Source organism: Balaenoptera physalus (genome assembly GCF_965194825.1).
Source record: "Balaenoptera physalus genome assembly, chromosome: 17".
NCBI classification, from domain to species: domain Eukaryota; kingdom Metazoa; phylum Chordata; class Mammalia; order Artiodactyla; family Balaenopteridae; genus Balaenoptera; species Balaenoptera physalus.
The window spans coordinates 10,194,798-10,220,884 of NC_138895.1; the positions used below are offsets into that span (position 1 = coordinate 10,194,798).

The 26,087-nt window shown below is 37.8% G+C and overlaps 2 long non-coding RNA genes across 5 annotated transcripts in view; one reads left to right on the forward strand and one right to left on the reverse strand.

Moving 5' to 3' along the window:
* Positions 1-26,087, forward strand: part of LOC309646931 — a 312,876-nt gene that overhangs the window by 74,427 nt on the left and 212,362 nt on the right. For 2 of the 3 annotated variants that reach the window (XR_014255668.1, XR_014255669.1), the window contains exon 1: positions 19,116-20,923. This is a non-coding gene — a long non-coding RNA (uncharacterized lncRNA). Of the gene's footprint in view, positions 1-19,115; positions 20,924-26,087 lie in introns of those variants that run through there. The other variant, XR_014255667.1, reaches the window with a different exon arrangement.
* The window catches only part of LOC309646930, a 73,179-nt gene that overhangs the window by 40,516 nt on the left and 6,576 nt on the right, over positions 1-26,087 (reverse strand). For both annotated transcript variants that reach the window (XR_014255665.1, XR_014255666.1), the window contains exon 3: positions 12,259-12,398. This is a non-coding gene — a long non-coding RNA (uncharacterized lncRNA). The remainder of the gene's footprint in view (positions 1-12,258; positions 12,399-26,087) is intronic.

Sequence of the window (26,087 nt, forward strand, 5' to 3'; positions counted from 1 at the left end):
ATTTAGGTCTTCTGCCCATTTTTGGATTGGGTTGTTTGTTTTTTGATATTGAGCTGCATGAGCTGCTTGTAAATTTTGGAGATTAATCCTTTGTCAGTTGCTCTGTTTGCAAATATTTTCTCCCATTCTGAGGGTTGTCTTTTCTTCTTGTTTATGGTTTCCTTTGCTGTGCAAAACTTTTAAGTTTCATTAGGTCCCATTTGTTTATTTTTGTTTTTATTTCCATTTCTCTAGGAGGTGGGTCAAAAAGGATCTTGCTGTGATTTATGTCATAGAGTGTTCTGCCTTTGCTTTCCTCTAAGAGTTTGATAGTGTCTGGCCTTACATTTAGGTCTTTAATCCATTCGGAGTTTATTTTTGTGTATGGTGTTAGGGAGTGTTCTAATTTCATTCTTTTACCTGTAGCTGTCCAGTTTTCCCAGCACCACTTATTGAAGACGCTGTCTTTTCTCCATTGTATATTCTTGCCTCCTTTATCAGAAATAAGGTGACCATATATGTGTGGGTTTATCTCTGGGCTTTCTATCTTGTTCCATTGATCTATATATCTGTTTTTGTGCCAGTACCATACTGTGTTGATTACTGTAGCTTTGTAGTATAGTTTGAAGTCAGGGAGCCTGATTCCTCCAGCTCCGTTTTTCTTTCTCAAGATTGCTTTGGCTATTCGGGATCTTTTGTGTTTCCATACAAATTGTGAAATTTTTTATTCTAGTTCTGTGAAAAATGCCATTGGTAGTTTGATAGGGATTGCATTGAATCTGTAGATTGCTTTGGGAAGTATAGTCATTTTCACAATGTTGATTCTTCCAATCCAAGAACATGGTATATCTCTCCATCTGTTTGTATCGTCTTTAATTTCTTTCATCAGTGTCTTATAGTTTTCTGCATACAGGTCTTTTGTCTCCTTAGGTATGCTTATTCCTAGGTATTTTATTCTTTTTGTTGCAATGGTAAATGGGAGTGTTTCCTTAATTTCTCTTTCAGATTTTTCATCATTAGTGTATAGGAATGCAAGCGATTTCTGTACATTAATTTTGTATCCTGCTACTTTACCAAATTCATTGATTAGCTCTAGTAGTTTTCTGGTAGCATCTTTAGGATTCTCTATGTATAGTATCATGTCATCTGCAAACAGTGACAGCTTTACTTCTTTTCTGATTTGGATTCCTCTTATTTCTTTTTCTTCTCTAATTGCCGTGTCTAAAACTTCCAAAACTATGTTGAATAATAGTGGTGAGAGTGGACAACCTTGTCTTATTCCTGATCTTAGCGGAAATGGTTTCAGTTTTTCACCATTGAGAACGATGTTGGCTTTGGGTTTGTCATATATGGCCTTTATTATGTTGAGGTAAGTTCCCTCTATGCCTACTTTCTGGAGGGTTTTTACCGTAAATAGGTGTTGAATTTTGTCGAAAGCTTTTTCTGCATCTGTTGAGATGATCATATGGTTTTTCTCCTTCAATTTGTTAATATGCTGTATCACATTGATTGATTTGCATATATTGAATAATCCGTGCATTCCTGGGATAAACCCCACTTGATCATGGTGTATGATGCTTTTAATGTGCAGTTGGATTCTGTTTGTTAGTACTTTGTTGAGGGTTTTTGCATCCATGTTCATCAGTGATATTGGCCTGTAGTTTTCTTTTTTTGTGATATCTTTGTCTGGTTTTGGTATCAGGGTGATGGTGGCCTCGTAGAATGAGTTTGCGAGTATTACTCCCTCTGCTATATTTTGGAAGAGTTTGGGAAGGATAGGTGTTTGCTCTTCTCTAAATGTTTGATAGAACTCGCCTCTGAAGCCATCTGGTCCTGGGCTTTTGTTTGTTGGAAGATTTTAAATCACAGTTTAAATTTCAGTGCTTGTGATTGGTCTGTTTATATTTTCTATTTCTTCCTGGTTCAGTCTCAGAAGGTTGTGCTTTTCTAAGAATTTGTCCATTTCTTCCAGGTTGTCCATTTAATTGGCATAGAGTTGCTTGTAGTTGTCTCTTAGGATGCTTTGTATTTCTGCAGTGTCTGTTGTAACTTCTCCTTTTTCATTTTTCATTTTATTGATTTGAGTCCTCTCCCTCTTTTTCTTGGTGAGTCTGGCTAATGGTTTATCAATTTTGTTTATCTTCTCAAAGAACCAGCTTTTAGTTTTATTGATCTTTGCTATTCTTTTCTCTGTTTCTATTTCATTTATTTCTGCTCTGATCTTTAAGATGTCTTTCCTTCTGCTAACTTTGGGTTTTGTTTGTTCTTCCTTCTCTAGTTTTTTATGTGTAAGTTTAGATTGTTTATTTGAGATTTTTCTTTTTTCTTGAGGTAGGCTTGTATAGCTATAAACTTCCCTCTTAGAACTGCTTTTGCTGCATCCCATAGGTTTTGAATCATCGAGTTTTTGTTGTAATTTGTCTCTAGGTATTTTTTGATTTCTTGTTTGATTTCTTCAGTGATCTCTTGGTTATTTAGTAGTGTATTGTTTAGCCTCCATGTGTTTGTACTTTTTACAGATTTTTTCCTGTAATTGATATCTAGTCTCATAGCATCCTTGTTGGAAAAGATAGTTGATATGATTTCAATTTTCTTAAATTTACCAAGGCTTGGTTTGTGACCCAAGATATGATCTATCCTGGAGAAAGTTCCATGAGCACTTGAGAAGAAAGTATAATCTGCTGTTTTTGGATGGAATGTCCTATAAATATCAATTAAGTCCATCTTGTTTAATGTGTCATTGAAAGCTTGTGTTTCCATATTTATTTTCATTTTGGATGATCTGTCCATTGAGGAAAGTGGGTTGTGAAAGTCCCCTACTATACTTGTGTTACTGTCGATTTCCCCTTTTATGGCTGTTAGCATTTGCCTTATGTATTGAGGTGCTCCTATGTTGGGTGCATAAATATTTACAATTGTTATATCTTCCTCTTGGAGCGATTCCTTGATCATTATATAGTGTCCTTCTTTGTCTCTTGTAATAGTCTTTATTTTAAAGTCTATTTTGTCTGATAGGAGAATTGCTACTCCAGCTTTCTTTTGATTTCCATTTGCATGGAATATCTTTTTCCATCCCATCACTTTCAGTCTGTATGTGTCCCTAGGTCTGAAGTGGGTCTCTTGTAGACAGCATGTATACTGGTCTTGTTTATGCGTCCATTCAACCATCTATGTCTTTTGGTTGGAGCATTTAATCCATTTACATTTAAGGTAGTTATCGCTATGTATGTTCCTATTACCGTTTTCTTAATTGTTTTGGGTTTGTTATTGTAAGTCTTTTCCTTCCCTTGTGTTTCCTGCCTAGAGAAGTTCCTTTAGCATTTGTTGTAGAACTGGTTTGGTGGTGCTGAATTCTCTTAGCTTTTGCTTCTCTGTAAAGGTTTTAATTTCTCTGTCGAATCTCAGTGAGATCCTTGCTGGGTAGAACAATCTTGGTTGTAGGTTTTTCGCTTTCATCACTTTAAATATGTCCTGCCACTCCCTTCTGGCATGCAGAGTTTCTGCTGAATGATCAGCTGTTAACCTTACGGGGATTCCCTTGTATGTTAATTGTTGCTTTTCCCTTGCTGCTTTTAATATTTTTTCTTTGTATTTAATTTTTGATAGTTTGATTAATATGTGTCTTGGCATGTTTCTCCATGGATTTATCCTGTATGGGACTCTCTGTGCTTCCTGGACTTGATTGACTTGATTGACTATTTCCTTACCCATATTAGGGAAGTTTTCAACTGTAATCTCTTCAAATATTTTCTCAGTCCCTTTTTTTTCTCTTCTTCTTCTGGGACCCCTATAATTCGAATGTTGATGCATTTAATGTTGTCCCAGAGGTCTCTGAGATTGTCCTCAATTCTTTTCATTCTTTTTTCTTTATTCTGCTCTGAGGTAGTTATTTCCACTATTTTATCTTCCAGGTCACTTATCCGTTCTTCTGCCTCAGTTATTCTGCTATTGATTCCTTCTAGAGAATTTTTAATTTCATTTATTGTGTTGTTCATCATTGTTTGTTTGCTCTTTAGTTCTTCTAGGTCCTTGTTAAACGTATCTTGTATTTTCTCCATTCTATTTCCAAGATTTTGGATCATCTTTACTATCATTACTCTGAATTCTTTTTCAGGTAGACTGCCTATTTCCTGTTCATTTGTTTGGTCTGGTGGGTTTTTACCTTGCTCCTTCATCTGCTGTGTATTTCTCTGTCTTCTCATTTTGCTTAACTTACTCTGTCTGGGGTCTCATTTTTGCAGGCTGCAGGTTCGTAGTTCCGGTTGTTTTTGGTGTCTGCCCCCAGTGGGTAAGGTTGGTTCAGTGGGTTGTTTAGGCTTCCTGGTGGAGGGGACTGGTGCCTGTGTTCTGGTGGATGAGGCTGGATCTTGTCTTTCTGGTTGGCAGGACCATGTCCAGTGGTGTGTTTTTGGGTGTCTGTGACCTTACTATGATTTTAGGCAGCCTCTCTGCTAATGGGTGGGGTTGTGTTCCTGTCTTGCTAGTTGTTTGGCATAGGGTGTCCAGCAGTGTAGCTTGCTCATTGTTGAGTGGAGCTGGGTCTTAGCGTTGAGATGGAGATCTCTGGGAGAGCATTTGCTGTTTGATATTACGTGAGGCCGGGAGGTCTCTGGTGGACCAGTGTCCCGAACTCGGCTCTCCCACCTAAGAGGCTCAGGCCTGACACCCAGCAGGAGCACCAAGACCCTGTCAGTCACATGGCTCAGAAGAACAGGTAGAAAAAGAAAGAAAGAAAGAAAGAGAGCGAGAGAGAGAGAGAGAGGGAGGGAGGGAGGGAGGGAAAATAAATAAGTAAAATAAAATAAATTTATTAAAATAGAAAAAAATTATTTAAAATAAAAAGTTAAAAATAATTAAAATAAAGAGAGTATGAAAGAAGAGAGCAACCAAACCAAAAATCGAGGCCACCAATGATAACAAGCACTAAAAACTATACTAAAAAAACAAAAAAACAAACGGACAGTCAGAACCCTAGGACAAATGGCAAAAGCAAAGCTATACAGACAAAGTCACACAAAGAAGCATGCACATACACACTCACAAAAAGAGAAAAAGGAAAAAAATATATATATAAAAAATTAAAAAAGGAAGAGGGCAACCAAATCATTAAACAAATCAACCATAAATAAGAAGCTCTAAATACTAAACTAAGATAAACATAATTCCAGAAACAAATTAGATGCAGAAAGCAAACCCCAAGTCTACAGTTGCTCCCAAAGTCCACCGCCTCAATTTTGGGCTGATTCATTGTCTATTCAGTTGTTCCACAGTTGCAGGGTACATCAAGTTGATTGTGGAGATTTAATCTCCTGCTCCTGAAGCTGCTGGGAGGGATTTCCCTTTCTCTTCTTTGTCCGCACAGCTCTCGGGGTTCACCTTTGGATTTGGCCTCGCCTCTGCATGTAGGTCACCTGAGGGCATCTGTTCTTCGCTCAGACAGGACGGGGTTAAAGAAGCGGGTGATTCGGGGGCTCTGGCTCACTCGGGCCGGGGGAATGGAAGGGTATGGAATGCGGGGCAAGCCTGCGGCGGCAGAGGCCACATGACGTTGCACCAGCCTGAGGCGCGCCATGTGTTCTCCCGGGGAAGTTGTCCCTGGATCATGGGACCCTGGCAGTGGCGGGCTGCACAGGCTCCCGGGAGGGGCGGTGTGGAGAGTGACCTGGGCTCGCACACAGGGTTCTTGGTGGAGGCAGCAGCAACCTTAGCATCTCATACCCGTCTCTGGGGTCCACGCTGATAGCCACGGCTCGTGCCCGTCTCTGGAGCTCATTTAGGTGGTGCTCTGAATCCCCTCTCCTTCCACACCCTGAAACAATGGTCTCTTGCCTCTTAGGCGGTTCCAGACTTTTTCTCGGACTCCCTCCCGGCTAGCCATGGCGCACTAGCCCCCTTCAGGCTGTGTTCAAGCAGCCAACCCCAGTCCTCTCCCTGGGGTCTGACCTCCGAAGCCTGAGCCTCAGCTCCCAGCCCCCGCCTGCCCCGGCGGGTGAGCAGACAAGCCTCTCAGGCTGGTGAGTGCTGGTCGGCAGATCCTCTATGCGGGAATCTCTCCGCTTTGCCCTCTGCACCCCTGTTGCTGCGCTCTCCTCCGTGGCTCTGAAGCTTCCCCCCTGCTACCCCCTGTCTCTGCCAGTGAAGGGGCTTCCTCGTGTGTGGAAACTTTTCCTCCTTCCCAGTTCCCTCCCAGAGAGGTCGGTCCTGTCCCTATTCTTTTGTCTCTGTTTTTCCTTTTTTCTTTTGCCCTACCCAGGTGCATCGGGAATTTCTTGCCTTTTGGGAAGTCTGAGGTCTTCTGCCATCATTCAGTAGGTCTTCTGTAGGAGTTGTTCCACATGTAGGTGTATTTCTGATGTATTTGTGGGGAGGAAGGTGATCTCCATGTCTTACTCCTCCGCCATCTTGAAGGTCTCCTCCCATCTATCTGCTTTTTATTTGTTTTGCCTATTCTCTGATTCTATTCCCTTTCTTTCATTTGACTTGAGTATTTTTTTCAAATCATTTGATTTTTTTACCACTGCCTTATTAATTTGGAAGTCTATACTTGTTTGCTATTATTTTAGTGATTACTCCTAGAAATTAATGAGGCTTCTTGACATCAAATTTTAATGTTAATAAAAACTCTTACTTTTCTCCCAAATAATAAAAGAATCTTAGATCACTTTCACTCTATCATTTGTGTAACTTTTGTCATATGTTTGTACATTTCATTCTTCCTCACAATATATGCTTTTTCATATTCTTTTCCATTATTGTTTATTACAAGATATTGAATATAGTTCCCTGTGCTATACAGTAGGACCTTGTTGTTTCTCTATTTTATCTATAGTAGTTTGTATCTGCAAGTCCCAAACTCTTAATTTATCCCTCCCCCACCCATTTTCCCCTTTGGTAACTGTAAATTTGTTTTCTATGTCTGTGAGTCTGTTTCTCTTTTGTAAATAAGTTCATTTGTATCATATTTTAGATTGCACATGTAAGTGATAGCATATATTGTCTTTGTCTGTGTGACTTACTTCACTTAATATGATAATCTCTAGGTCTATCCACGTTGCTGCAGATGACATTATATCATTCTTTTTTATGGCTAATATTCCATTATATGTATACCTATATCTATCTATCTATCTACCTACCTATATATATCACATCTTCTTTATCCATTCATCTGTTGATGGACATTTAGGTTGCTTCCGTGTCACAATATAGTTTAAATTCCATTAACATAATACATTATTATTGCTTTATACAGTTAAAAATAATATTAACTAAATATTGAAAAAGTGTTACGTTCTAAATCTTATGTTACAATAGCTTTGTTGCCTCTCCCTGGTAATTTTGTGCTCTTATATTTCCTTTTCCTTTTTCTTCTCTTGCAATCGTTCTGTCTCCTGTGGTTGTATTTCTTACCTTGCATTGCACTGTTGATTTTGATGCTTTTCCTGGCATTCATTCATTGCAATTTAGGTTGTGTTTACCTTATTTCTGATCTTTACATTTTTCTGTTTTTTGCTTCTCTCCTCTGCTTGTGTTTTGGCCACATGTGAAAACAGGTGACCTGGACTGCTAATGTGTTACATACTAGCTACCTGATTACTCAGGCTAGTGGATTCCCTGTCATCTACTTGTCCTGTGACTTTCTTGGGAAGAAATTGGTCACCAAGGGGTCTCTCCTCTCTGGAAGCAGACAATCCCCCTTATCTGGATGTCATCAATGTTCTCATTGTAGAACCTGCACCCCTACTGCTGCATGACAAGGGAGACACTTGTTATGGAATTGTGAATACTAACAGAAAAGTTTTTTTTAACTTTTTCTTTTAAATGTTGTTTAAAACAAGCACAGGAACATCCCAAGCAAAACTCTGCAAATCACTTTGTGTTATATTAACAATCATTGAACTAGAATGTTTGGGAATATCTTTTGGAATGATATGAAGAAGCTATGAGTGGAGATTATACTAAAGGCTTATCATTCTGGGTCATTAACATCTGTGAGGAACTTGTACAATGATGCTGGTACTCATAAAGCAAGCTGCAAAATGTAAAGGCAAAAAACCCACAAAAGGGGAGCTAAAAACAATGAAAACATTTTTGTTTAAGAATTCCTGGGGAGTTCCCTGGTGGTCTAGTAGCTAGGATTCGGCACTTTCACTGCCACCGTGGCCTGGGTTCAGTTCTTGGTTGGGGAACTGAGATCCTGCAAGCTGTGTGGTGCAGCCAGAAAAAAAAAAATTCCTGCCTCTCAAAGTCAGTTACTTGGTGCCACAGGGAGAGTTGAAGTTTTTTTCTCTGTTATTTAAATTTGTATGCTCACTGTCAAACAAGTTGAACAATGATTCAGATGAGAATGATTTTTCTTACCATTTTATGAAATTCAGCCCATTCTGACTCATTGGGCAGTTGCCTGAAAAGAACATATTAAACAGGAGCCCCACCAACCTGTTTGAAAAGGCATCTAAAAAGTGAAAATTGAGGGGAAAGAAGAAAATGTCCTCAAAGAACTCTGTAACATTTTGATATCATCACTAATTGCTGCTGTGGTATAGCTTTCTCCTTTAGAGGAGGGAGGACTTATTGCCTCCCAGGGGGAAAAGTAAATAAGAAGGCCATGATAGACACTTACGATTACAGGTACCTACGTACTGTTGCATAGAGTAATAAAATAACTGAAGATTTTTACCACAAATTCATACACATCTGCTCATAACCATCACCAATACCATAAATGGCAATGAAAGTGACCTTAAGCATTGACAAGAAAAATACACCTAACAGAAATGGCTGGAGAGTATCGAAGTTTCCTACAGAAGAAAGTTAATAAGCCTAATTTTGGAAACACAGTTGAGAACATCTGGTTAAGGGTAAACTGAGAAGGAAACATGTGATGTCACTACTGTGGATGGCTGGGCAGTTAGAGGAGAGGAGTGATGCATTTCTCACACGGATTATAAAGCAGGTGCAGGGATATGATCTGGTTGTTATAGGAAACTTGAACTATTCAGACATCTGCTGAAAAGCCTTACTCTGCCAAAAGCATGGTTTTGATATACTCTTCAATTGGCTTGATGAGACTTTGTTCTCCAAGAAGATAGAAGTTGTAACATGCAGAACTTTGGAGCCAGTTCTTGTCAGGAAGGAAGAACTCACTGGTGATGCAGAAGTAATACAAGAAATCTCAGATTTCATAATAAGGAAAAAAAAGTAATTCCAAGGATAATCAGACATATAAATTAGTGTCAAGGAAATCAAATTAAAACAAAATCAGAGGAAAGTATAGTTCATTGGTGGGTGATTATAGAGAAGAATGTGGCTTCAGATTGGTAGAAGGTCCCCCAAATAGAATTTCAGAAAACAAAATACTCATGGTCCCCATGCACTATGAAAGTTAGAGGTGTATAAAGAAATCAGTGTGGCGGCAAAGAAGTCTCTCTGCTGAGCTCCAATCTTATAAGGAATCCACTAATGTCCAAAGGAGGTTTAAATAACAAAAAGCATGCAGGATGATGGAAAAACAAAAATATAGACTTCCTGTAGGATTAAGATGAATGCTAAAGAAACAGAAAGGTACTGTGGCTGGGCTGAGCAGGGGGTGGGTCTCAGGATGGCTCTGTTTAACATCATTCCCTAAATGTGGGTGGGAGAGCACCTCCTTCAAATAACACTATTCACTAGATGCGCACCCTGTCCCTTTGTCTGGGTTTATAAAAATGCTGGGGGTACTTTGACATTGCTTTGTACAGTATGCTGGCCCTCGTTCTTGGGCATTCCTTGGTCAGCAGCCAGCATCTTAATAAACATCCCTTATTCTTGTCGCAATCATCCAGTGCTGAGAACTCTTCAATCTCTTTCTCTCTTTACTTTTTTCTCAAATTCCCTCACCCTGCTCTATCCCAATAAGGGCAAGTTATTCTTAGACTTTGGGATACTCTTTCCTCCTTAAATTCTGTTGTCTCCACCAGCTTGCCACAAATGTTTCCTAAGTTAAGGAAGCAAATGGAGGAAAAATAAGGAGAAAACACACTTTTTTCCTCAAAATAATCTTGCCTTTCTATTTTTAAAAATTACACTTTTTATTTTCAGATAATTGTAGATTCATATGCAGTCATAAGAAATGATGCAGAGATCCCATTTACCCTTTACCCAGTTTTCTCCAATGGTAACGTCTTGAAAATGAAGAATACAGTATCACAGCCAAGAGATCAGCATTGATCCATCCATCAGTCTTCATTTCTATTTGCCCAGTTTTGCCTGTGCTTATGTGTGTGTGTATGTTTTGTTATATGTAATTTTATCACATGTGCATGTTGATGGGAACCACCACCACAGTCAAGCTCCATCACCACAAACTCCCTCATGGTGCCCTTTTAATAACCACACCCACCTCCCTGCAGTACCCCCTGCCCAACTTCTGGAAACCATTAATGTGGTCTTCATTTATAACATTTTGTATATTCTTGTTTTTTCAAAAATGTTATACAAATGAAATCATTTAGTATGTAATCTTGGGGGATTTTTTTTTTCTCTCGGAAATTCAGTATGCTGCAAGCAATAAGAAAAAAGAGATAACGTCTATTTTGGGGATCACAGAAAGAAATGCACAGTCTATTTGGCATGTTTTCCTTTATTGAAAGTAATATTCAAAGTGGAAGGGCTAGAATGGACCATATGCTGCCAAATGTATATGGCCATTTCCAATCTCTATTCTAAGCTCCAAATCCAGATTTATACTTCCTTCTGGAAAGTTCCACATGGATCACTTGAAGAAAATTCAAATGCAACATGTTCGAAATCAAATGTGTCATATGTCATCCTTTCCCCATAAAAAAAAATCCTCTGCTCCACCTGTACTTCTTGCCTTAACTACAGGCCCCATCGTCCCTAAAATCACCAATCTTCATGTCATAGTTGGCATCTCTCACTCCTGCCATTGATTCCACTCCTTATCTCATTGTCATTAGCACCTTAATTTTTACCTACTATAAAATACCTCTGGCTTATGCTTCTCTCCATTCCCATTGCCTCTTTCATAGTAAGACCCACAATATCTCTCATGTAAACTCTGGCAAAGCATCTTTACTGCTCTGTCTCTCAGTTCCTCTTGCTTCAATATCTCACTAACCCCATATTCAAAATTAACTTTCTCAAACGATGATCTGATTATATCATTCCTCTGATATTGGACTATTTCATCACGTCCTATTTCCCACAGAGGAAAATCCAGGAGTAGGTGTCTTTCAGTCGTCACATTCCATAAGCTCCCATAAGAAACACATTGGAAGTCCTGGCCCGTCTCACACATTGAAGCAGCAACTAGTAGGGATTATAGCAGAGAGAAATAGGTCATTTCTTCTAATGGGTGGGGAAAAGCCTTACTCTAGTGGTGAAGTGTTAAATGTGTGTTCTATCCCTGACAAGTCTTCCACAACATACTGGATCGTCGAAGCTGAAAAGGCCTGCCTTGTCAATCTCCTTCAAAGGGAAACTTCCCTACTGTCCATTGCTGGCTGAAGGCACCTTTCCCAGAACGTCTTTAGGCATAGGTGGTCATTTCCTATATCTGCAATGTCCAATCTTCCCTACCCTGGCCACATTTGATTGAACTGGAACTTCCCAAGGGCAGGCAATTACAGGCAGCCAACAGCATTCAAGAAGTCTTGACTTGAAAGCTCTACTCAAATATGATTTTACTCCCTCAGGAGTTTGACCTAGAGATATGGGGAGGAGATAGAGGAGTTAGTAGAAGAAGTATAAGTGGAGAGATACACCCAGAAAGAAGAAAAATCAGAGAAAGAACTAAGCCATGCCAACTGATAAATGCTAGAGTAAATATCAACAAACTGTAGCTGAAAAGCATCAAGATAAGCTGGCTTTTGGAGTTTCTTGGATCCTAAATATTCATTTTGTCCCTAATTTCTTTCTCTTCAAAAGGTCTTGTCGTATGTCTCTTTCTAGAGTCTAAGAGATCCTGTTATTAGACAGCATATGTGTCATGTTAACCATGCATGAGATGAGGTAACCTGAATGAACTTCTGTTCCTTGTGGCAAGCAGGAACATTTTCTTTAAAATTGCTTCTGGATAATTAATATTCCTTTCCAAAAGTGACTGGGTGAGGATGCAAAATTAAAAATAGGAACGTGTTGGCTTTTCTGATGCAAAAGCATACAGAGATTTGGCTCAGGATTTGGTTCTAGAGCAGATAGTCTGAAACTGTTTTCTCCATTTAGTTGCTGTATGACTTTGGAAATTTACTTCTTACCTCTAAACTGGAATTTTCTTACCTGTAGATGCAGATAAGAGCAGTCACTGTCTCAGAGGGCAGTGGCGAGGTGTAAAGGAGACAACGCAGGTAAAGCACTCGGTATGGGGTCTGGTAGACAGGAAGCACTCATTGGATGTTGAAGATGAGGGTCAGGAAAACCTAAAAGATGACTTTCAGTTTTATGTCTTGGTACCAATCACTAAAAAGTAGAACAAAAAAAAGAAGATCTGGGATGATCCTTCAGGGTTGTCCCAAGTGGAGGCAAGCTGGCTGGGTCTTTATACCAGTCATATACATGAATTATGGAATACAGGCTACCCGTGGGAAACACTAAGGCAGGTGTTCCTGGGGAACTAACATTTCCCCAGAGAGGGCTGACATCTGGAAGCTCTTTGCCAACAATCTTTCCTGCAGCTAGGTGGAATAAATCTTTCAGTCTGTAATGGGGGATCTGGGAGGTTCGCAACTTAATACTAAGGCACAGGACTCAAGACCAAGAAGAGAGACCTGCCAAACTGCTGGAGGAGCTGCTTCAAGAGCTTACGTGAAGACACTACTTGTATCTACCAGTTAAGTTCCTGAGTAGCTCTTCCAGGAGTTTGTTAGGTCTCTTTTCTTGAGGGAACCTATTCAAAACGTGTAAGGAAAAGGTAGTGGACCCTGATGATATGTCTGGTTTTGAATACACAACTGATGCTTATTTCTTTCCTCTATTTTCTGTTCTAGATTACCCTAGCCTCTGCATTGGTATCTATTACTGACAGGTTAGACATACAGTAGCTTTAAAAGTGGGAACCCATACTCTTGGGCCTCTGGATAGTATCAGCTGTTCATTCATGCATGTCAGAGACTGACTGATGTCAGTTTGCTAAGTCTTTGTGTTCTTTGGGTGTTTTGGTGTTTCATCCATGGTGGGATACTCTCTGATGGCTGTTAACATGCATGATACAAAGATCTTCATACTTTGTGTCTTCTTCTGTTTGGTACCTCACATGCCTCTACCATGATCTTCCAATCTATTTCTTTCTAGACAACTGTCCAGTCATTTGAGGCATTTCCCACTGCCCGTAAGTTCACATAAATGCTGGGCTAACCTCAGGCCACTCTTCCTTCCACTCTAAGTGGTTGATCAAATGCACTGCCTCAGAATATGCCCACTTGGAGGATTTCCCCTGAGATCTGTCCTTTAAGGGTACTTCTCAGTAAGGCTGTAGTGCAGCTGCCATCCATTTTCAGCTTGAATCTAAATACTGAGCTGACTTACTCATGAATAACAACGCGTTTCATTGTCTTCTCGTTCTTCAGTCCTCCACACAAATGCAACCATTGTTATGAGCTGAGGAAGGGACCACTGTGGTGGACACATGGGGTTCTGGGCTATCTGCCCATCAGGCTGCTTTTGGTCTTATATCCTGCTTATGCTCAATCCCAGTTATACCACTTCAGTTTCACAATGGATTGCTGCTGGGCCAGTCTGACTATATGACTTGGTAGATCTAATAGAATCCAGCTCATGATGGGCAGTTCAGGCTGCAAGGTGACTTGTTCTCCTATAGTTAAACATTCTGTCCCTATCAGGATTCAATCAGCATATCAAGAACCATTTTTCAAAAGGTGTACATTTCGCTGCTGAAGATTGCACAGCCCTGCTCCAGAACACTAGGGGTCTATGTTGTAATTCTCCCATGAGGACTTGCCAAAAACTCCACATGGTACCCTTCCCCAGCATTGATACATCTAACACCATAGGGTCTTCTGGGTTGCATAGCTCATGCATCAGGGCTGCTAGTACGTGAGCCTAAACCTGCTGGAGAGATTTTTCTTGCTCTAGGTCCCTCAAATCTGGCAGCCATCTGTGTTGCATGGCATTTGGCAACTGTATTTTCAGGTGCAACATGCCTCAAGAACACAAAGAGTTTTACCAGGCATAGTGTTTCCTTCTTTGCTGTGGGATATTCAGTAATTTGTCCTTTACTTTCAGGGGATTTTTCAAGATATCCTAGACCACTATAGCCCTAAATGTTTTTTGAATTAGTAGACCCCTAGATCCACATTGCCTAAAGCTCACGTGTGTTACCAACGAGTAAACTTATTCATGACGAGCTCTGAAGCTGGGATGGCTGGTTAGAGTTGTCTTAAGCTGGCATGGCCGGATCTGCCTGGGCTTTGTCTCCCCACAATGATTTATATCCCCACGATGGATGTGGCTGTCTTAGGGCACAGTGGCTCTCTTCAGTAGAAGAAAACATCTGAGAGGGCTGAAGCTGAGAGGTTGGCAGACAGCTTTCCCAGGACCTGGGGGAGAAACTCCTTCAGTTCGATGGGGGGATCTGTGCCATGTAACCCAGCATGGCAAATTATTTTTGCAAATTTCTGTTTTCTCTTAAATTTAAAGTTACTTTTCCTTCCTTTAGTTAAAAATTTTCACTTGATGACTTTTATTTGCTCCTGATTTTTGATAGCTTTATATTTCTTATTTCCTTTGGTTAACCTTACTTATTTTAGCCTTTTAAAATTTTAATCTTTTTTCTTCTTTTCCCCATTTTTAATTATTTTCTTTTTCTTTCAAATTTTAAATTAATTTTTTAGCCTTCATTGGTTTTTATATATGTGTAAATTTTAATTTTAATTTTAAACTTTTCTAAGATTTTAGCTATTTCTCATAATTTGTTTATGTAATAGTAGTTCTGCAAAGTGGAAGCAGCAAGGACAAACTTCCTTACAAGGGAAGTCTGGAAGTCTCCTTGAACTCCTTTTTTTTCAATAATTAATTAATTAATTAATTTTTGGCTGCGTTGGGTCTTCGTTGCGGTGCATGGGCTTCTCATTGCGGTGGCTTCTCTTGTTGCAGAGCATGGGCTCTAGGCACGCGGGCTTCAGGAGTTGTGGCACACGGGCTCAGGAGTTGTGGCTTGTGGGCTCTAGAGTGCAGGCTCAGTAGCGGTGGTGCATGGGCTTAGTTGCTCCGCAGCATGTGGGATCTTCCCGGATCAGGGCTCGAACCTGTGTCCCCTGCCTTGGCAGACGGATTCTTAACCACTGCACCACCAGGGAAGTCCCAAACTCCTTTTTTTAAACTGCCCTTTTGGCTGCATTCAGTTGATCTCCCCTTTTTTCTAGTGTTATGTACATAAAGTCATGGTCCTCTCAGGGAACTCACAAGCCAACAACCCTTTTCTGGGCCACAGCCATCTTCTTGTAGACAGCGCTCATGTGCTATTGGCGTGGGGGCGTTTCTCATCATCACATCTATTTCATTTAAGGGAAATAATACTTGAAGCACATTAATGTCCCCTTTCTTTTGCATTATCATGAGATGATCTCCATATTCAAATAGAGCCCTCCATCTTACTGGAGGTGAGTATGAGGTAGAAGTAGGGGTTGGGGTGGATGTTGGGAATGCTACCACTGGGATACGAAGAGAAGGCATTAATAGCCACCATAAAATATCCAAAAGAGGACTTTGCAACAGGATTGTCTTAAAATCTGGGCTTTGTTTAGAGAGTTCTATAGCATACCGACAGTCGAGGTTGGTGATCTTCGATTGGTCGTTTTCTTCCCTGAGCGTAGAGAAAGTAAAACTTTATGCCAGAATTCTTCACTGAAAGACCTATTCTCCTAGCAAAAGGATATTATTGTATAAAGATAAGCCTGAGTCTAACCTGAGAGATAATGAGAAGTAAAAGAAGTCACATGAGAGTAGGGCAGGTACCAGAGTTTTACTCAATCCCAATACTTAGGGTTGAATCTTGAGGTTAGAGTGATAATTGAGGAACTTTCAGGTAGATATGGTGTAGGTGGAAAACATCAGGGCTTGTGGCATGTGGTCTGCTTCCCCAGGTGACTAAAACTCCAGGCACTAGGAGTCTAGAAGAGGTCCTGAACAGAATATTTCCAACATGGTGCAGGGCTGTGGAAAACAGCGGTATTGAAAGGAGGCAGGACTCTGGTTTTCCTTCTCTGTGTTTCCATATGTTGTATTTTGAGTCTGTTGATTGTTTCCCTTGCTTTGCAGAAGCTTTATAGTTTCATGTTGTCCCACTAGTTTGTTTTTGTTACTTATACTTTTGCTGTCATATCTGTGAGGTCATTGGAAAGACTTCATGTCATGAAGCTTTTCCCTTACGTGTTCTTCAAGTTTTACAGTTTCAGATCTTATGTTTAAATCAATCCGTTTTGAGTTGCTTTTGTGTATAGGTGTCCAATTTCATTCTTTTGCCTGTGGGTATCCAGTTTTCCCAACATCATTTATTGAAGAGACTGTCCTTTTCCCATACTGTATTCTTGGCACCATTGTTGAAGATCAGTAGACTATAAATGCAAGGATTTATTTCTGGGCTCTATATTCTGTTTCATACATGGCTGGCTTTATGCCTGGTCCATACCATTTTGATTACTATAGTTTTGTAATATACTTTGAAATCAGGAAATGTGATGCTTCCAGCTATGTTTTTCTTTCTCAAGATTGATTTGGCTATTTGTGGTCTTTTGTGGTTCCATTTGAATTTATGGAATTGTTTTTCCTATTTCTGCAAAAAATGCCATTGGGATTTTGATAAGGATTCCGTTGAATCTCTAGACCACTTTGGGCAGTAAGGGCATTTAAAAAATATTAAGTCTTCCAATCCATTAACAAGACATGTCTTTTCATTTGTTTGTGTCTTCTTTAATTTCTTTCATCAGTGTTTTATAGTTTTTAGTATGTGTCTCTCACCTCCAAATGGGCAACAGGTATATGAAAAAATGTTCAATGTCACTAATCATCAGGGAAGTGCAAATCCAAACCACAATGAGGTATCACATCACTCCTGTCAGGATGGCTGTTATTAAAATAAAGGACAATAAGTGTTGGCTAGAATGAAGAGAAATTGGAATCCTCACAGCTTGTTGGTGGGAATGTAAAATGGTGCTGATGCTGTGGAAAATAGAAAGGACATTCCTCAAAAAATTAAAATAGAATTACCATATGATCCAGCAGTCTCACTTCTGGGTATTTATCTGAAAGAATTGAAATCAGATTCTTGAAGACATATTAGCACTCCCATGTTCATTGCATCACTATCCACAGTAGCCAAGATGTGGAAACCTAAATGTCCACTGATACATGTATGGATAAAGAAGATGTGGTATATACATACAATACTTATTATTTGGTCTTAAAAAGGAAGGAAATTCTACAATATGTGACAATATAGATGAACCTTGAGGACATTATGCTAAGTGAAATAAGCTATCAGAGGAAGACAAATACTGCATGATTCTACTTGCATGAGGTATCTAAAATAGTCAAAATCATAGGCTCAAATAGTAGAATGGTGGTTGCCAGGGGATGGGGGGAGGGAGAAATGGGGGCTTGTTTATCAATGAGCATAAAGTTAAGCAAGATGAGTAAATACTAAAGATCTGCTGTACAACGTTGTACCTGTAGTCATCAGTACTATTCAGTTGACCCTTGAACAACATGGGTTTGTACTGTATGGGTCCACTCAAACCTGGATTTTTTTCAATAAATATATCGGAAAATTTTTTGGAGATTTGAGACAATTTGAAAAAAATCATAGACAAACCATGTAGCCTAGAAATATTGAAAAAAGTCAGGTATGTCATGAATGCATAATATATATGTAGATACTAGTCTATCCTTATGTAGGCATAAGGTGAGAGATATTTAATATAAAGTTAATAATCTGTTAGTTTCCTTACTGTTTTATAACTGCTTTCAAAGAATTTTTGAAACATTTTTGTATAGTATGCCTCTCTCCCTTATAATTGGAGAAACTGTGTATCAGCTTATGATGACAAATAAGTTTTTTAAAAAGTGTAACACTGTTTCCAATACTGTATTATGAATATGACTATAATACTTTATGCCATAAAAATATTATAGTAATTCATTCATTAGGTATAGCTAGGCTACTGTGAAACAATTATATTGATTACAGTATGCTATCATAAAGCAATTATACTGCTGCTACAAATGCTGTTATCAGTGCATGAATTGGTATACCTATAAGTAAATATGAATTTCTTTTTCACATTATCTTTTCATTTTGGATGTCGAGTGTTAGTAATACATAGAGCATATAATATTTTGTATCATATAAGACAATATTAATGTAGATAGTGACAGACAGATGATTCATCTTGCAAACAGATGACATAAACTTACGGTATCAATAAATACAGTATAGTACTGTAAATGTATTTTCTCTTAATTTTGATTTTCTTAATAACATTTTCTTTTTTCTAGCTTACTTTATTGTAATAATACCATATATGATACATGTACGTATAATTCAAAATATGTATTAATCGACTGTTTATATTATTGGTAACGCTTCCAGTCAACATAGACTATTAGTAGTTAAGTTTAGGGGGAATCAAAAGTTATATGTGGATATTATATTCGACTAAAGGGGGCTGGTGCCCTTAACCCTGCATTGTTCAAGGGTCGACTGTAATGCGAACTTAAAAATTTGTTAAGGAGTAGATCTCATCTTAAGTGTTCTTACCACAATGAAATTTAAAAAAATTAAAAATCAATGAAAAAGTTACAATTGTTCTTCTACCCTTCAAAATGTCAAAAATTTAAAAACTATCTTACTATTGATTGGAAATGCATAACAAAATAAAAAATAGTAAAATTAATATTTATTTATAACACTGTAATTTAAAACATTAGAAACATTGAGAATTAAGGTGTATTATTTCTTTGTAAAAAACTTAAGAAAAATAGATTGAAAGGTGGTTGCCTTCTTCTTGTCATATAACTTATGGTATGGAGTGAGCATCTCTTCTATGCTTTGGGAATTGTCACACTCCTTTGGACCAGCTCCCAGCATTTTTTAAAAAAATTAATTAATTTATTTATTTATTTATGGCTGTGTTGGGTCTTCATTTCTGTGCGAGGGCTTTCTCTAGTTGTGGCGAGCAGGGGCCACTCTTCATCGCGGTGCGCGGGCCTCTCACTATCGCGGCCTCTCTTGTTGCAGAGCACAGGCTCCAGACGCGCAGGCTCAGTAGTTGTGGCGCACAGGCTTAGTTGCTCCGCGGCATGTGGGATCTTCCCAGACCAGGGCTCGAACCCGTGTCCCCTGCATTGGCAGGCAGATTCTCAACCACTGTGCCACCAGGGAAGCCCCCAGCATTTTAACTGTTGTGCTTTCAATATCATGAAATATCTCTGAGAGTTCCTTTAATGTGAACTTTTTTCCTGGTGTCACTTCCTCTGTGACACCTTTATCTTTTTTGTCACAAGTGCTTTTATCATTCATGTGGGTAAGGTGTTGGCCTTCACTCAGTTCCTCCAGCTGTATATCTAGGGTCTCTTGAAGGGCAGCAGTGTCAATATTCCCAGTCAGCTCCTTTTTTTTTTAATAGACGTTTGATTCGAATTTCACTTCCAAGTGTTACCACTTTTTGTTTCTTTGCTGCACTTTCATTTTATTGGCTAATTCTCTCTTTTAAGTATTCATTTTCATAAAATGTCTTAAGGGTTTACCACTAAAAGACAAGGAAGCAACACAACTACAAGCTTGTGTGAACTGAATAACAGATGCTCAGTGACCAGCCACCAACAGACTTTGAAAGAAGTGACATGATGGGTCATCAATCATGAGTACATCCATTATTTACATAGTGATCTGTGAACTGAAGGGCTAACAATGAAGTTTGCACTTTATGCAATTAGGTAGTCTGTTGTGGCAACTGAAATTTGAACTATATGTCAGGGAACTGCTGTTATTTAACTGAACCGTGGTAACTGAAATTCATACATACTGGAACTGTTCAAAAAGAGGACTGCTCACAGGTAAAACAGTGCCTTTCTAAGCCCTCACCTTCCTGGGGTCTTAAAACGTCAGGATGACCCAATGTCTTTCTTCTTAAATTGAGGTAAACTTTATACCCTGTAAATGCACAGCTCTTAGGAGTACAATTAGATGAGTTTTGAGAAATAGCTATATACATTAGTGTAACTACTAGTTCCATCCATTTCTTGACCTCCCTTTCCCTGCGTGAAGTCTTTCTGTATAAATCACCATGAGACACACTCCAGTCTGAGTATTATGTTGTAAAAAAAAAAAAAGAAAGTATACTGTCCCAAATAGTTACATATAATACATCTTGTTTTGATGAGCTTGCCCCTTTTTATTGGGGCCAAGTCACCCACAACAGCTGCAGTGTTAGAGCTACTATATCATAAGAAAAAAGTTGTATTCTTCTCATTAGATTTCCTGAAAATTGCCACTCATTAAAATTTCTTCCCTGAAATGTTGTTGGTTGGGGTTCCATGTATAAGAATCTGGAGGAGTCAGCTTTCCTGCTAGGTTTTAAGAGCATCTCAATTTTAATAACCTGTTTTTATAGCCATGATTTTAAACCTTTTGTTTTGAGGGCAAAATGTTAGAAGGAAACATAAAAGCAAGCAAACTACTGCCATTCTGTTCATTCTCAGAACTACTTGATGTTGTGTCTCATGGAAAAATCCTGATGCATTTCCTGAAATTGTACGTGGTTCACACAGGCTAGGTAATCTTTCAACTGTTCTTTACTTTAGGCATCTCCATGGTAGAGATACTTGTCTCTGGACATCCGAATGACTGGTCTGGGAGTAGGCTTGGTAGAGTTCTACTGGGAGCCAATGCAGAAGGAGGAGATTGCATTTCTGGGACTGTTCTCCTTTGGTGAGTTGAATACATATGAATGAATAATTCTTTACTAAGAGAAACTGATCTTGCTGAATGGAAGTGCATAGCAGAGCCCTAGGGGAAATCTGGGAAACAGAACTATAATTACCTCCTCTGTGCTTATTGCTACACTTAGGAAGGATTCTATGAACTGGTTAGAAAGTGATCAATTTCCTCTTACATTAACTTCAACCTAGGGCCTGTTTGTACTCATAATTGGACTATTGGGATTAAAGGGCTAAGAAGAGTGAAATGGTTGGGACTTTTGAATTTTATTGGTGATTATTTGGTGTCCTAGGATCTACTGAATGCTGTTTTGGTTGCCTCAAAAGAGGAACTGATGCTCCTACTTCACAGGGTTTTAATTCTTGGCTTGACAAAAACTGATGGGAAGTTAAAAACTACACTGGTAAAGTGACCTATGCGGTAAACAAGGTGGAACTCAGGAGGTCCCACCTGAATTCTTATCATATTTAAATTATACTATAAAAATATTATTTCTTCTAAAAATCTCAAAACCTTCTATGATGTTTTTGGCACTCATATCTGGGAATACATATAGATTCTGGGATTGTATTTTCCATATTTGAATATGGTGAGTGAGGTGCTAGAAATCCATATCATGGTTAGTACTTGGGATAATTATTTTTTATTATTACTAATATTATTATAGTAATATATGCCCATGGCAAAAATTTAAACAATGCAAAAGAGTATGAAATTAAAAATATTCCATTATATCATTCAACTCCAGTTCCACTTTTCAGATATAACCACTTTTCGTAATTCTTATTGTTAGTTCTTCTGGTGTTTAAATCTTGTATTTCTTTCTGTATTCAGCAACTTAGCATAGCATCTGTTTTTACCCCAGTATGAAAAGGAGAAATTGACTTAATTCTATTACTCTCACACCTTTCTCCTTACTCATAATTTTAATTTATTATATATAATTATATATTATTATTTTTATTCATATACATTTATAACTTTAGATGTTACACTTAAACCAGTATTTCATAATTAACTTCAGATACTATCTTTTGATTCATGTCTATGTAAAATGGTATTATTGTTTCTACTCAATATTATAACTATAGTTAAGAATTCTAGACTTCGTCTTTAGGTTAGTTTTAAATACTGTATCAATGAACAACCAAGAAGAAAGATATCAACCACAGAAAAGGAAATGTTCAAAATTTTGTCATTTTCTTTCCCAATTCCTTCTGTTTTGTGTGTGTGTGTGTGTGTGTGTGTGTGTGTGATGTCTTTAGCTGTCAGTGTTTTTTGAATCATTGAATTGAATATTGCTCAATTGCCTCTAAAGTATTTTTTTTTTCACATTAGATGTATCTGTGAAAAGCTTTCAGAGTTTTTTTGTGTTTGAAAATGCACTTATTTTATCATCACGTGTTATTAATAGTTTGCATAAAATTCTAGGGTCGATATTAATCCCCTTCTCAGAACCTTGAAGATGTTGTTCCATTTCTTCTAGCATCCAGTATTTTGAATGAGACATTTGGTAGCAATATGAGTCTTGCTTGCTTTTGGTTTCATTTTCTGGAAGCTTCTAGGGTTTTCTCTTTATCTTGGGAGTACTTAAAATTTTATTAGAATGTGTCTAGGTATAAGACTTTTTCAATAATCTTTGTGGTACCATTCTTATCTAGTAATTTTCTTCAGCTCTGGGATATTTTTCTTCTACTATATCTTTGATTACTCCCTCCTATTTTCTTTCTGAAGTTTTTTCCTTTCATCCCATTTTATATGACAGTCAAATTTTTCTATGTTTCTACCTTTTTGTCTTTTTTTATTCAATGCTTGGAAGATACCTTACTTATTTATTCCTATTTCTATTTTATTTTTTTTACCAATCATATTTTTACTTCTAAGAACTCTTTATTTGGTTCTTTGATTTTTTAAAAAAATAGATGGCAGTCTGTTTTTGTTTTTTGGGTATCATACATTTTCATTAATCAATTAATTAAATATTAAAAATTTAAAAAAGTTTTCTTCGGTTCTCCCAAATAATCTTGTTTCATTCAAACTTATTCATTTTCTTTATTTACCTTTTCATTTTTATTTCACATTATTGATTTTCCTCAAATGTTGGGCAGTGCTTCTTTATTAATTCATATTTAAAATTACTTATGAGGGACTAGGTTGATTAATATAGATGGTTAGCATGCGTTCTTCTGTCATTGTGTAGGCCTTTTCCTAAACAGGCCTCTGCTGTGAGTAGAAAGTTGATTTTGGGCTCTGTGAACAGAGTTCATATGTGTTAGTTGGCCAGCTTCATTTCCTGCTTAGCAAGCAGAGAGATGACAGGTATGGTATATTCTCTCTTCAAGCATAAATGTGATGAGTTTTGGCCTGCAACATTCATGCTAAGAGATGTTGATTTTATCCCATTTCTTTGGAGCACATTTATCTTTTCTTTTGCTCTTTCTTACTTTACCCTATAGATACTTACTTTTTTATTTCTACTATTTATACCAGATCCTGAGTTTTCTTAGGAAGGATAGTGCCCACAACTCTGAGATAGTAAGCACATGTATTAAGTGAACCCTCATAAAATACAACAAAGGAAGTTACTTTGAGAACTGCTTGACCTTTGTAATCTCCAAATCTTTTTCAGGTTTTATTACTGTAAATAGTGGTTGTTCATTTAGAATAGTTGATTAAAGAGTTTAAATTAAATAGAATACCTCCTGAAGACTTTAAGTTCCCTGCAGTTTTTATGGTTTATTTGCAAACTGTGGGGTCTGATTTTAGTCCCATCTGAATGTGCTCATTGAGTAATCTCTTCATTTTTTAAATAGTAATCTACTTCACCCTATGTTATAGGTTCATTATTCATTTTTTAGCAAGTAATCCTCTATTTTCATCCTGTTAGTCCATTAATTAATCTGTTCAATTTTGAAAAGGTAATCTTCTACTTTACCTGATGTTATAGGCCCACTGATTAAATAGGCATGTCTTCTAAATTCTATGCTAGTTTCCCTCCTAACTAATTTCAAGTCTGTGTTCCTTAGGCCAGTATTCTACATGATGAACAACTAGGCTTTAAGTTTTACTCATTCAATATTGACAATTTTTACCCACAATTTCACATTGTAATTTTGTGAATAAAAGTATCTAAGATTTGAAAATAGTGTACTTGGACCCAGGGGCAGTTCTCAGTTATCAACTAAGTCCCAAGTACACAAACTTTTTCTTAAAGGGACACGTAGTAAATGTTTTAGTCTTACTGCCATACAGTCTGTGTCTCTGCCACTCAAATCTGCTATTGGAGCCCAAAAGCAGCATAAATAAAACATAAAAGAATGGGTGTGGCTATATTCCTATAAAAACTTTATTTAGGCCTCTGTCCTGTGATCTGTAGTAGTTTTTTAACTAGACTAAGTCATATAAAATCAACATAAACTTCTCATACTGAGGCTCAAAAAGAAACTACATTCACAAATGAGTCAGTTGGTGCCATTCTCCCACTTGATAATATCCTCATTGAAAATATGCTAGTGTATAATGGGCGTATGTTTTCCTCTTTATTATCCTGATATTGTAATGAATTGAAATTGCTTGTGGATGAAATAGATTTAATGCTTTTTAGAATAAAAAGATAAGTATTCTTTATATCACTGGTATGGGTTTTCCTTCACATGTTAGGTTACAGACAATTGATTTTGCTATCAAATTGTCTTAAAGAATGAACATGCATCATTCAACAACTTCAAATCACAAATTATCATTTTTAGCAGACGTCCTCCAGCATTTAATTGGCTTATATCCAATGATCTTGTATCAAATTATTCATTTTTACAGAGGTATATTTTCAACCAATTTATTTTTTAGAGTTCTCTAAGGAATTACATTGTTAAAAGTTAGCTATTCTGTGAATGCTATATATTATGAGAAGTCCTATATTATTTGAAAAGTTTCCAAAATACTGTGATTTAAGACATGCTCTATAATATAAAATTCTTGGATCTTTATTGATAAATATATACCTATTGTCATTTTATTAATTGTTTTCTGGTTGTTTTTGTAATTATTTTTCATTCCTTCTTATTTTGCTCTCTTTCCTTGTGATTTGATGACTATCTTAATATTATATTTGGTTTCCTTTCTTGAATCAGGAAACTGGGGCCTTCCTATGCAATTGATCTTCTTTAATTTCATGGACATTATAAATTTCACAACTATTAATTATTAGCCATTAGGAAGGTCCTGAATTTGGACCTTTCCCCAGAAGCTAATTACATGTACTTTTGCATACTTGGTTTACATGTGACTTTGTGTAAACTTTTTCCATTTATTGTGTGTCTCCGTGTTTCCATTTACTTTTATCTGGATGAGTGTATGTATTTCTTTGTATTTATTTATCCCCAATTTGGATGAAATGAGCTATCAGTTAGAATTCTTGTTACAAGACATAGAAAGGCCCTTTAAGCAAAAAGGGAGTTTATTCTGCTGTGTAACAGAAAAAACCCAGGGATAGAGTTGGTTTCAAATTTTGCTTGACCACGGGCTCAAGGAAAGACCACAAGGATTTTTTTTTCTCTCTCTGCCTGTCAGTGCAGTTTTCTGCTGTGTTGGCTTTATTTTCAGAAAAATTATCTGTGTGTTTGACAATAACAATATATCTATAAAAGGTCCATCTTGGATAGTTGGTGTATTAGTCAGGATTCTCCAGAGAAATGATTCATATACATATGAATTGGCTTACAAGACAAGAGGCAGGTAAGTCCCAAGATCTGCAGGGTGCATTAGCAAGCTGGAGCACCAGGAGAACTGATGGTTTCATTCCCATCACAGGCCAGCAGGCTTGAGACTCAGGAAGAGCTGGCATTTCAGTTTGAGTCTGAAGGCAGGAAAAAAGCTGATATCCCAGTTCAAAGGGGCAGTCAGGCAGAAAGGATTCTCTCTTACTAGAGGAGGGTCAACTTTTCTGTTCAATTGAGACCTTTAACTGATTGGATGAGGCCCATCCACCTTAGGGAGAGCAATCTGATTTACTCAGTCTACCAATTCAATGTTAATCTCATCCAGAATTATTCTCATTGACACACCCAAATAATGTTTGACCAAATACCTGGGCATCCCTTACACCAATCAAGTTGATACATAAAATTAACCATTACAGTTGGCTTTCCTAGAAGCA